Raw genomic sequence first — 11,264 nt, 5'->3', positions numbered from 1 at the left:
AAGGAAAACAGCGACATCTGCTGGAGAAAAGGCAGAACTGCAACAGGAAACTGGTCTGTTACTGAAAACTGTCTCCACTTCTGCAACTTCAAACATCAGAGAAACAGGATTTATATTTGAACTCAGAGTAAACAGCATTTAAAGAGAAACAGATTCAAACTTTCACATCTTTATTTCAGCAAAAGAGTTACATCGACAGAACAGCAGTTGCTTCAGAATCCTGGCGTTACTACCAGAGGCTCACAGGCGTGCTGAGGAGAGAGACCAGAGTTAGACCAAACCAGGACTAAACCAGGACTAAACCTGGACTAAACCAGGACTAAACCAGGACTAAACCTGGACTAAACCAGGACTAAACCAGGACTAAACCAGGACTAAACCAGGACTAAACCTGGACTAAACCTGGGCTAAACCTGGACTAAACCTGGAATAAACCAGGACTAAACCTGGACTAAACCAGGGCTAAACCAGGGCTAAACCAGGACTAAACCTGGACTAAACCTGGACTAAACCAGGACTAAACCTGGACTAAACCTGGACTAAACCAGGACTAAACCAGGACTAAACCAGGACTAAACCAGGACTAAACCAGGACTAAACCAGGACTAAACCAGGACTAAACCTGGACTAAACCTGGACTAAACCTGGACTAAACCTGGACTAAACCAGGACTAAACCAGGACTAAACCTGGACTAAACCAGGACTAAACCAGGACTAAACCAGGACCAAACCAGGACCAAACCAGGACTAAACCAGGACTAAACCAGGACTAAACTTGGACTAAACCTGGACTAAACCTGGACTAAACCAGGACTAAACCTGGACTAAACCAGGACTAAACCTGGACTAAACCAGGACTAAACCAGGACTAAACCTGGACTAAACCTGGACTAAACCAGGACTAAACCAGGACTAAACCAGGACTAAACCAGGACTAAACCAGGACTAAACCTGGACTAAACCTGGACTAAACCAGGACTAAACCTGGACTAAACCTGGACTAAACCTGGACTAAACCAGGACTAAACCAGGACTAAACCTGGACTAAACCTGGACTAAACCTGGACCAAACCTGGACCAAACCAGGGCTAAACCAGGGCTAAACCAGGGCTAAACCAGGACTAAACCAGGACTAAACCTGGACTAAACCTGGACTAAACCTGGACTAAACCTGGACTAAACCTGGACTAAACCAGGACTAAACCAGGACTAAACCTGGACTAAACCTGGACTAAACCTGGACTAAACCTGGACTAAACCTGGACTAAACCTGGACTAAACCAGGACTAAACCTGGACTAAACCTGGACTAAACCTGGACTAAACCTGGACTAAACCTGGACTAAACCTGGACTAAACCTGGACTAAACCTGGACCAAACCTGGACCAAACCTGGACCAAACCAGGGCTAAACCAGGACTAAACCAGGACTAAACCAGGACTAAACCTGGACTAAACCTGGACTAAACCAGGACTAAACCTGGACTAAACCTGGACTAAACCTGGACTAAACCTGGACTAAACCTGGACTAAACCAGGACTAAACCTGGACTAAACCTGGACTAAACCTGGACTAAACCTGGACTAAACCAGGACTAAACCTGGACTAAACCTGGACTAAACCTGGACTAAACCTGGACTAAACCTGGACTAAACCAGGACTAAACCTGGACTAAACCTGGACTAAACCTGGACTAAACCAGGACTAAACCTGGACTAAACCTGGACTAAACCTGGACTAAACTTGGACTAAACCTGGACCAAACCTGGACCAAACCTGGACCAAACCAGGGCTAAACCAGGGCTAAACCAGGACTAAACCAGGACTAAACCTGGACTAAACCTGGACTAAACCTGGACTAAACCTGGACTAAACCAGGACTAAACCTGGACTAAACCAGGACTAAACCTGGACTAAACCTGGACTAAACCTGGACTAAACCTGGACTAAACCTGGACTAAACCTGGACTAAACTTGGACTAAACCTGGACCAAACCTGGACCAAACCTGGACCAAACCAGGGCTAAACCAGGGCTAAACCAGGACTAAACCAGGACTAAACCAGGACTAAACCTGGACTAAACCTGGACTAAACCAGGACTAAACCTGGACTAAACCTGGACTAAACCTGGACTAAACCTGGACTAAACCAGGACTAAACCAGGACTAAACCTGGACTAAACCTGGACTAAACCTGGACTAAACCTGGACTAAACCTGGACTAAACCAGGACTAAACCTGGACTAAACCTGGACTAAACCTGGACTAAACCAGGACTAAACCTGGACTAAACCTGGACTAAACCTGGACTAAACCTGGACTAAACCTGGACTAAACCTGGACCAAACCTGGACCAAACCTGGACCAAACCAGGGCTAAACCAGGACTAAACCAGGACTAAACCAGGACTAAACCTGGACTAAACCTGGACTAAACCAGGACTAAACCTGGACTAAACCTGGACTAAACCTGGACTAAACCTGGACTAAACCTGGACTAAACCAGGACTAAACCTGGACTAAACCTGGACTAAACCTGGACTAAACCTGGACTAAACCTGGACTAAACCAGGACTAAACCTGGACTAAACCTGGACTAAACCTGGACTAAACCTGGACTAAACCTGGACTAAACCAGGACTAAACCTGGACTAAACCTGGACTAAACCTGGACTAAACCAGGACTAAACCTGGACTAAACCTGGACTAAACCTGGACTAAACTTGGACTAAACCTGGACCAAACCTGGACCAAACCTGGACCAAACCAGGGCTAAACCAGGGCTAAACCAGGACTAAACCAGGACTAAACCTGGACTAAACCTGGACTAAACCAGGACTAAACCTGGACTAAACCTGGACTAAACCTGGACTAAACCTGGACTAAACCAGGACTAAACCTGGACTAAACCAGGACTAAACCTGGACTAAACCTGGACTAAACCAGGACTAAACCTGGACTAAACCTGGACTAAACCTGGACTAAACCTGGACTAAACCTGGACTAAACCTGGACTAAACCAGGACTAAACCTGGACTAAACCTGGACTAAACCAGGACTAAACCAGGACTAAACCTGGACTAAACCAGGACTAAACCTGGACTAAACCAGGACTAAACCTGGACTAAACCTGGACTAAACCTGGACTAAACCAGGACTAAACCTGGACTAAACCAGGACTAAACCTGGACTAAACCTGGACTAAACCTGGACTAAACTTGGACTAAACCTGGACTAAACCTGGACTAAACCAGGACTAAACCTGGACTAAACCTGGACTAAACCAGGACTAAACCAGGACCAAACCAGGGCTAAACCAGGGCTAAACCAGGACTAAACCTGGACTAAACCTGGACTAAACCTGGACTAAACCAGGACTAAACCTGGACTAAACCTGGACTAAACCTGGACTAAACTTGGACTAAACCTGGACCAAACCTGGACCAAACCTGGACCAAACCAGGGCTAAACCAGGACTAAACCAGGACTAAACCTGGACTAAACCTGGACTAAACCAGGACTAAACCTGGACTAAACCTGGACTAAACCTGGACTAAACCTGGACTAAACCAGGACTAAACCTGGACTAAACCAGGACTAAACCTGGACTAAACCTGGACTAAACCTGGACTAAACCTGGACTAAACCTGGACTAAACCTGGACTAAACTTGGACTAAACCTGGACCAAACCTGGACCAAACCTGGACCAAACCAGGGCTAAACCAGGGCTAAACCAGGACTAAACCAGGACTAAACCAGGACTAAACCTGGACTAAACCTGGACTAAACCAGGACTAAACCTGGACTAAACCTGGACTAAACCTGGACTAAACCTGGACTAAACCTGGACTAAACCTGGACTAAACCAGGACTAAACCTGGACTAAACCTGGACTAAACCAGGACTAAACCAGGACTAAACCTGGACTAAACCAGGACTAAACCTGGACTAAACCAGGACTAAACCTGGACTAAACCTGGACTAAACCTGGACTAAACCAGGACTAAACCTGGACTAAACCAGGACTAAACCTGGACTAAACCTGGACTAAACCTGGACTAAACCTGAACTAAACCAGGACTCACGCGGTTGATGAAGTCGTTGATCCAGGAGACTGTGGGGTCGAAGCAGAGCTTTTTGTCCTCATGAGTCCTTACTCTGAAACAAACAAACAAGAGTTTTCTAAGACTTTGCGATGTTTACTTTCTCTCTTGAGGACCTGCCCTCGCCCAAAACATGTACAAGAGCAGAGTTCTAATGAAGGACTTACACGATGGCGCCGTGACAGTCCCGTGATCTTTCCTGGATGAAGCACTCTTTGACATGTTCGGATGGAGGTTCTGGCCCAGGTTTAAGGTCAGGCTTAGTGCAGGAGCAGAGGACGGGTACATGAAACCAAGTATCTGCAACAAAACTGCATCAGCTCAGAAGATCTGACAAAGAACTGGATCTTCATAACATGTTTTCATTTGCCATTTATATATGTATCAGCAAAGTAATACTTATATGTGTACTTATATGTATCAGCATACTAACACATATGTATGTGTACTTATATGTATCAGCATACTGACACTTATGTAATCATATACAGTGGGGAAAAAAAGTATTTGGTCAGTTTCACATAGACATTCTATTGGATTTTGGCCAAATACTTTTTTCCCCCACTGTATGTGTATCAGCATACTAACACTTATGTATACTTATATATGTATCAGAAGAAACAAATAACAAAAATACGATTTTAAAGTGTGACGGCAGAGCCTGGAAAAAGTGAGTTTATTTTGGGAGTCAACCCTGACCAGGCTAACTCAGACTAAACATCACTTGTGATTTTAGTCTGAGTTAGCCAGGCTAAGTCAACCCGAGATTAGGGAGAAAATGTGAAAACTCAACGTTACATAAAAAGTAAATCTGATCTTCTTTCAACATGTGAATCCAAATTAATTTTGTCTGTTCATTTTTTGGTCATTTAAAAAAAAAAAATGGCTTTAAAATAGTAAAATCTTTCAATATTTATTCAAACTTTGTCATTTGGGAAGAACTGAAGTGGATTAACATAATTATGTAAAAAAAACGTTTTTACAGCCGTGATAAAGTGGCATAAACGAACATGAGATTAGGGAAGTGAGTTTGTACAGGCTGTATCAGTGACCACTGCAAAATATTAAAGGAATAGGCCACCGTTTTTACATACTGAGATATGCTCTTACCTCACTTTATCCGTGTTAATATATCCCCGTCTAGTCTTTGTCCGTGCGCTAAAGGTTATTGACGGAAGTGAGCGGGGAAGTCTTTAGGAGTTACTGCGCGGACGTTTTACTCCTCGTATCATTACGCCTCACAATATAGTCCCCCTTTTTATTTGCTTATAAAATCGACATGCTACATTTCTGTGTAAATATACTTCGCATGAAAACACTTCACGTAACTTTATTTAAATAGGGAACACGTGGAAGAGCTTGGTAGCTTCTATCGTGAGCTTTTTTGGAGCTATGTGACATGTGGGAGAGGCTGCGTATGTGCTCCGTTTGCCTGGCAGAGCGCACGGACAAAGACCAGACGGGGATATATTAACACGTCTAAAGTGAGGTAAGAACATATCTCAGTGTGTAAAAACGGTGGCCTATTCCTTTAACATTATATTTTAATAATGTTGGTCAAAATAGGTTTTGTAATTAAAAAAATGTTCAGATATCTCAAATATGGAAAAAGTTATGGACAAATTAAGAGCAAAAAACAAAAAGCTCTAACCTTAAAAGTTGAGTAAATAAAAAAATAATAACTTTGTGGCCATTTGCTTTCTTTTTCTTTTAAGTTTACTCAACTTCTTTTTGGTGACGTGTGTCTGTTATTCAGATTCCAACACAAAACATATCATGAAGTTATTTTCAAACTTACCGTCCCGTTGGCCGGTGACGCAGAGAACGATGGTGAAGCTGAGCAGGATCCAGGGAGTGAAGGAGGCCATGGTGAACCGGAGCTGCAGGTCTGAGGGCTGAGAGCTTTGGGAGACTGGACTTTAAATACGCCCTGACAAAGAGGAGGAGCTGCTGGAAACAGGAGTGTGAGGACTGACATCACTCACTCCAGATTGACCGACCTCTCACCTGCATCACAGATTCTGCCTTTTGAGGACGTGACAAATACACAGAAAAGACAAAGTGTTCAGATGAAATCAGAGTCCGACTAAAGGAACTCTCCTTCACAGACAGTGATGTGAACTTTCAGGCCTTTTCTTACTTCATAACGTCTCCCATGGATAAAATGTCAAAATGTCCCAGGCCGAGTATGAACAAACTGCCCACAAATCCCTCTGAGATCTCAGAAACAAAAAGACAAACATTTCAACAATTTTATAAGCTTGACACTTTAGCATAGGGACCTCTGGTGCTAACTATCATAGCCACTTTAGCATAGGGACCTCTGGTGCAAACTATCATAGCCACTTTAGCATAGGGACCTCTGGTGCTAACTATCATAGCCACTTTAGCATAGAGACCTCTGATGCTAACTATCATAGCCACTTTAGCATAGGGACCTCTGGTGCTAACTATCATAGCCACTTTAGCATAGGGACCTCTGGTGCAAACTATCATAGCCACTTTAGCATAGGGACCTCTGGTGCTAACTATCATAGCCACTTTAGCATAGGGACCTCTGATGCTAACTATCATAACCACTTTAGCATAGGGACCTCTGATGCTAACTATCATAGCCACTTTAGCATAGGGACCTCTGGTGCTAACTAGCATAGCCACTTTAGCATAGGGACCTCTGATGCTAACTATCATAGCCACTTTAGCATAGGGACCTCTGGTGCTAACTAGCATAGCCACTTTAGCATAGGGACCTCTGATGCTAACTACCATAGCCACTTTAGCATAGGGACCTCTGATGCTAACTATCATAGCCACTTTAGCAAAGGGACCTCTGATGCTAACTATCATAGCCACTTTAGCATAGGGACCTCTGGTGCTAACTATCATAGCCACTTTAGCATAGGGACCTCTGGTGCTAACTATCATAGCCACTTTAGCATAGGGACCTCTGGTGCTAACTCTCATAGCCACTTTAGCATAGGGACCTCTGATGCTAACTATCATAGCCACTTTAGCATAGGGACCTCTGATGCTAACTACCATAGCCACTTTAGCATAGGGACCTCTGATGCTAACTATCATAGCCACTTTAGCATAGGGACCTCTGGTGCTAACTATCATAGCCACTTTAGCATAGGGACCTCTGATGCTAACTATCATAGCCACTTTAGCATAGGGACCTCTGGTGCTAACTCTCATAGCCACTTTAGCATAGGGACCTCTGGTGCTAACTATCATAGCCACTTTAGCATAGGGACCTCTGGTGCTAACTCTCATAGCCACTTTAGCATAGGGACCTCTGGTGCTAACTATCATAGCCACTTTAGCATAGGGACCTCTGGTGCTAACTATCATTGCCACTTTAGCATAGGGACCTCTGGTGCTAACTATCATAGCCACTTTAGCATAGGGACCTCTGATGCTAACTATCATAGCCACTTTAGCATAGGGACCTCTGATGCTAACTATCATAGCCACTTTAGCATAGGGACCTCTGATGCTAACTATCATAGCCACTTTAGCATAGGGACCTCTGATGCTAACTATCATAGCCACTTTAACATAGGGACCTCTGATGCTAACTATCATAGCCACTTTAGCATAGGGACCTCTGATGCTAACTATCATAGCCACTTTAACATAGGGACCTCTGATGCTAACTATCATAGCCACTTTAGCATAGGGACCTCTGGTGCTAACTATCATAGCCACTTTAACATAGGGACTTCTGATGCTAACTATCATAGCCACTTTAGCATAGGGACCTCTGATGCTAACTATCATAGCCACTTTAACATAGGGACCTCTGATGCTAACTATCATAGCCACTTTAGCATAGGGACCTCTGATGCTAACTATCATAGCCACTTTAACATAGGGACCTCTGATGCTAACTAACCGGTGATTAGGAGCTTACATGCCGTCCCATAAGCCATTGCGCCGCCAATCTAGTGTTAGGACTTAGAGGCGATAATGTGATGGTTTCAGACGCAGCCGTAGCCTGTGAATGGACCACCCCAGTCTGTCCCAGTCTGTCCCCTTCTCTGGGTCACAGCCTCTGGATGAGCTGAGAGGTCTAGGGTGAGGCTGCCGCACATCTGGGTGGCTGTGAGGCTGCCGCACATCTGGGTGGCTGTGGGGCTGCCGCACATCTGGGTGGCTGTGGGGCTGCCGCACATCTGGGTGGCTGTGGGGCTGCCGCACATCTGGGTGGCTGTGGGGCTGCCGCACATCTGGGTGGCTGTGGGGCTGCTGCACATCTGGGTGGCTGTGGGGCTGTTTGGTCACCGTGTCCTGAGGCCTCTGTGATCATGAGGGACTGGAATGTGGAGGCGACATTCACTGATAAAAACATCTACGTTAGACATTACGAATTTAACAAAGCCTGACGCCTGAGTTTCCATTACTAATCATTATATTCCTCTGACACAGCTCTTTTCTCTTTGTTTTTGTGTCACTGAATTCAGAAGAAACAGAATCTGACTTTACAGTAACTGTTGTGACAGAACTACAGGAAAGTGATGTTGCATCAGGTCAAACAGACAAATGGTGAAAAATGTGAGGTTTACCAAAACAGGAAGAAGAAAACAAACATTAGTTTATGTGACTGTGTGAAAATCCCCTGTTCTTGTAGTGTCGTGGCTTTGCCTGTCGGCCATTGTTTTCTTCAGGATCATTATGGAAAGAAAACTCCTTCTCCTCTCAGCAAACCCCTGCGTGCGGATCTTTAAAGGAACAGGCCACCGTTTTTACATACTGAGATATGTTCTTACCTTAGCTTTGACGAGTTCTTTAGGACCACTACAAAGTATAATTACACACAATTAAACAATGTGGATTTTCTAAGCGGATAAAAGGGGGAACTATATTGTAAGGCTTAATAACACCAGGAGTAGTTTGGCATCAGCGCAGTAAAGTGAGGATTACTGCGCGGATGCCAAACTACTCCTGGTATTATTACGCCTTACAATATAGTTCCCCCTTTTATCCGCTTAGAAAATCCACATTGTTTAATTGTGTGTAATTACACTTTGTAGTGGAACACTTCACGTAACCATATTTAAATAGGGAAAACGTGGAAGAGCTTGGTAGCTTCTATCTTGACCTGTTTTGGAGCTATTGAGGAGAGAGGGAGAGGCTAAATGCTAACGCCGTCTGCGCTGTGTTTACGTGACTGAAGGTACGGGGGAAGATCAGACAGGTCCTAAAGAACTCGTCAAAGCTAAAGTAAGAACATATCTCAGTATGGAAAAACGGTGGCCTATTCCTTTAACAGGTTATGCTGAATGCATTGGGATTGGCGGAGCAGTGGCTTATGGGATGGCATGTAGCTCCTAACTCCTCACTGGTTAGTTAGCACCAGAGGTCCCTATGCTAAAGTGGCTATGATAGTTAGCACCAGAGGTCCCTAAGCTAAAGTGGCTATGATAGTTAGCACCAGAGGTCCCTATGCTAAAGTGGCTATGACAGTTAGCACCAGAGGTCCCTATGCTAAAGTGGCTATGATAGTTTGCACCAGAGGTCCCTATGCTAAAGTGGCTATGACAGTTAGCACCAGAGGTCCCTATGCTAAAGTGGCTATGATAGTTAGCATCAGAGGTCCCTATGCTAAAGTGGCTATGATAGTTAGCATCAGAGGTCCCTATGCTAAAGTGGCTATGATAGTTAGCATCAGAGGTCCCTATGCTAAAGTGGCTATGATAGTTAGCATCAGAGGTCCCTATGCTAAAGTGGCTATAGTTAGCATCAGAGGTCCCTATGCTAAAGTGGCTATAGTTAGCATCAGAGGTCCCTATGCTAAAGTGGCTATGATAGTTAGCACCAGAGGTCCCTATGCTAAAGTGGCTATGATAGTTAGCACCAGAGGTCCCTATGCTAAAGTGGCTATGATAGTTAGCATCAGAGGTCCCTATGCTAAAGTGGCTATGATAGTGTTAGGAATCATATTTTTGTATTAGTATTGCACCACACGCTGCCTTATCAGTCTGCTCAGGATGACCATATGGGGATGTGATAAGCGCTAAAGTTCTCAGTTTCAGAAAAAACAACTTAGTGGAAAAGTACTGAGCACAGAGCCCAAGGTCAAGAGGCAACCAAATATGGGCATGAAGAGCAGGCTGAGACACTTGCACCTGCCTACAGACACCCGCAGAGCTAGTTTAAACCAGATTTACGGTCTGAGGGAAATTACCCACCCACTGACCACTAGTAACACTGTAAAAGCATAGAGGGCAGGGACGTGCACAGATAGAGCCCAGGTGGGGGGGAGTTGCCCTTTTGTCTTGGCTGAGCACCTGCCCCTCAAAATGTCTGTGCACGTCACTGATAGAGGGAATAAATATGTGAGAGACTGAACCCTCAGTACCAGACTGGCATGATCCACTCCTTGTCTCTGTGTTCTACGTCACGAGACCTGGTCAATCTCCTCTGCTGGCGCCGTACTGTTGTTTCAGGACTCTCTGAATTGGTTTTGTATTAATCTGTCTTTTTAACTCTTTTAAATACACATTTTATCCAACAACTATTCTCTTGTTTCATGTTGTTTTAATTGCTGACTGTGGAGAGGTGACGGATATCCCAAACGGACACAGGGGGTCCATCTGTCGCCCCCAGTGTGCGGGAAACATAATTCTGATTGTAATGTTGTGATTTCACGTTGTCTAGGAAACTTAGAAAACGAAAACCAGACAGAGACCTGACAATAGTTAGCACCAGAGGTCCCTATGCTAAAGTGGCTATGATAGTTAGCATCAGAGGTCCCTATGCTAAAGTGGCTATGATAGTTAGCATCAGAGGTCTCTATGCTAAAGTGGCTATGATAGTTAGCATCAGAGGTCCCTATGCTAAAGTGGCTATGATAGTTAGCATCAGAGGTCCCTATGCTAAAGTGGCTATGACAGTTAGCACCAGAGGTCCCTATGCTAAAGTGGCTATGATAGTTAGCATCAGAGGTCCTTATGCTAAAGTGGCTATGATAGTTAGCACCAGAGGTCCCTATGCTAAAGTGGCTATGATAGTTAGCACCAGAGGTCCTTATGCTAAAGTGGCTATGATAGTTAGCACCAGAGGTCCCTATGCTAAAGTGGCTATGATAGTTAGCATCAGAGGTCCCTATGCTAAAGTGGCTATGATAGTTAGCATCAGAGGTCCCTATGCTAAAG

At 44.5% G+C, this 11,264-nt stretch overlaps 1 long non-coding RNA gene across 1 annotated transcript; it reads right to left on the bottom strand.

The window, feature by feature from the left end:
* Positions 1–208: 208 nt before the first annotated feature.
* LOC306978027 lies at positions 209–4,343 on the bottom strand. Its single transcript, XR_013793875.1, has 3 exons — positions 4,272–4,343; positions 4,066–4,159; positions 209–303 (listed from the first exon to the last, which is right to left on the bottom strand). It is a non-coding gene; the product is annotated as an uncharacterized lncRNA (long non-coding RNA).
* Positions 4,344–11,264: the final 6,921 nt, after the last annotated feature.

Source organism: Gobius niger, assembly GCF_951799975.1.
Source record: "Gobius niger genome assembly, chromosome: 18".
NCBI lineage: Eukaryota > Metazoa > Chordata > Actinopteri > Gobiiformes > Gobiidae > Gobius > Gobius niger.
The sequence above is the reverse complement of the archived record's forward strand: the minus strand, read 5'-3'. Positions and strand labels throughout refer to the sequence as shown.